Source organism: Martes martes (assembly GCF_963455335.1).
Source record: "Martes martes genome assembly, chromosome: 10".
NCBI lineage: Eukaryota > Metazoa > Chordata > Mammalia > Carnivora > Mustelidae > Martes > Martes martes.
The window spans coordinates 97,949,817-97,952,496 of NC_137898.1; positions in this window are offsets into that span (position 1 = coordinate 97,949,817).

Consider the following 2,680-nt stretch of genomic DNA (forward strand, 5'->3'; position numbering starts at 1 on the left):
CACTCTAGTTATGATCATCTCAGTGTCCTGAAAATATGTTTTTGTTCTACCTGCCCCGTGAATACTTGTATTTGCCATTCTCCTCAGCAGAAACAGTATCTTCATCTCCTTCCACCTGTCCAAATTCTACCAATCCCTAATCGTACAGGTCATCTCTTACATGAGGCTTTCACTCCTTAACTCTATTTGATAGATGATTTAAATACAATTTTATAAAAATTAAAGTAGTGAAGTTTATTTTTTTAAATTATAAGTTAAAATGTCGGATCACTATATTGTACACCGGAAACTAATATAACACTGTATGTTCATTCTTGATTTAATTAATTGATTGATTGATTAATTTAAGATTGTGTTTATTTATTTGAGAGGGGGAGAGAGCAAGAGCACGAGAGCATAAGAGCAGGGGGAGTGGGAAGCAGACTCCCTACTGATCAGGGAGTCCCATGTGGGACTCGATCCCAGGATGCTGGCAGAATCATGCCCTGAGCTGAAGGCAGATGCTTAACTGAGCGACCCAGGTGTCCCTTATTATACTTGAATTTAAAAGGATTATAAATTTTATATATAATTACATATACATAAATTTTAAATTAAATTAATTAAAATTATATATAAATATATATAAGAAAACAAATTATAAATTATATATATAACTATATATAAATATGTATATAAATTATAATTATAAATTATAACCTCAAAATAAGATTCAGTGGAGAAAGCCCAGTCTTTGAATCTACTGAATGTATGCAATCCTGGGTTTCATTTCCTCTTCTGCCATTTATCAGATGTGTGGCCTGGAAAGTCTAAATCCACTCCCTGAACTTTGTTGTTGTTGTTTTTGTCTTATCTATCTATCTATTTTAGAGAGAGAGCATGAAGAGGAGGAGCAGAGGGAGAGGGAGAGAGAATTCCAAGCAGACTTCCTGCTGAGCGTGGAGCCCTATGCGGGGCTCAATCTCACAACCCTGACGTTATGATCTGAGCTGAAATTAAGAGTCAGACGCTTAACCCCACTGCACCACCCAGGCACCCCTGAGCTTCAGTTTCTTGAAATATTAATCTAAAGTAATTATTTTTACTTTGCAGAGTAGATTAGATAGAATATATTAAAACGCATAATACGATACCTGTCACTGATTAAGTGCTAGAAGCTATTGCCCTTTTTTTTTTTTTTTAAGATTTCATTTATTTATTTGAGAGAGAGAGAGCACGCACAAGCAGGGATGTGGGGCAGAGGCAGAAGCAGACTCCCCGTTGAGCAGGGAGCCTGATGCAGGACTTGATCCCAGGACCCCGAGGTCATGTTTTGAGCTGAAGGCAGATGCTTAGCTGACTAAGCCAACCAGGCCTTCCTAGAAGCTATTACCCTTAATAGTAATTAACAATTTCCTCTTGCTGGGCAGTTTTTAAAGCTCTTTTGCATATTTTCCTCACAAAATAGTCACTACAAGAGGTCTCCAGTATTGTCCCCACTTTGCAGATAGAATAACTAAGGCTCTCAAGGGTTATGTAACCTAAAAACAACAGTATTACCCTTATATCATTTGCAGGAGAATCGCTTGGGGCTCTCTAATCTGCCATGGATAGGAATGTAAACTGATGCTCCCTTTCTGGAGTATAGTGCAGCAAAGCCAATCAACACTACAAACTTGATCCAGAAGTTCATTGTCTAAAATGTCCATGTGTAAAATAATATATGTATACGGTTATTTATCGCATGTATTTAGTACAGCATTGTTTGTAACGGCGAAAGATTGAAAGCATCCTAAATATCTTAGGAAATCATCCTAGATACTGTAGAAGGAAACTGGTTAAATAATCATGGTACATCCATATATGTAACAATGTGCAACTAAAAAAAGTTAAGTAAAAAATCAAGGTATATAAAAAAATTTTTAAAAATTAAACTAAATTAAAAAAAATTAAAAAGAAATCAAGGTATAAAAGAGTAGGTAGTGTGCTGCCCTTTGCCCTTCCTATAAAAGGAGGAAGAAAGTATGTGTGTGTGTATATATATATATACACACAAATAGACATATATATTTCACCTATACATTTATTTATTTATTCACAGATGTATTTATTCACATATACGTGCATAATGTGTGTGTGTGTATTTATCATTTATATATGCTTAAGATACCTCTGCAAGGATACTTAGAAAGCAGGAACAGTGATTGGCTCCAAAGGGAGGATTGGCTAAGAGAGGGAAACAGGAGATGTGTTACTTCATATAGTTTTTCTAATTTTTGCCTTGTGAATTATCTGAATATATCACCTATAAAGCAATTCCTAGTCTAGCTGGAAAACAGAATATGGCCGTGACCAGAGATAAAACGTGTCAACGTAGTATTAACTTATTCCCAAAGCCCAGTGAGTGGTATCTGCCAATTAAGTGCTGCAGACAGGAGTGGTTTTCTGAGGGAGAGGGGAATGAACTGGATCTAGATTTGGAGGGAAATTTTCTCTGTAGATGGGGGCTGAGAAGGATGATCTTTTTTTTTTTTTTTTTTAAGATTTTATCCATTTGACAGAAAGAGAGATCACAAGTAGGCAGAGAGGCAGGCAGAGAAGAGGGGGAAGCAGGCTCCCTGCTAAGCAGTGCGCCCGATGTGGGGCTCGATGTGGGGCTCGATCCCAGGACCCTGAGATCACGACCTGAGCTGAAGGCAGA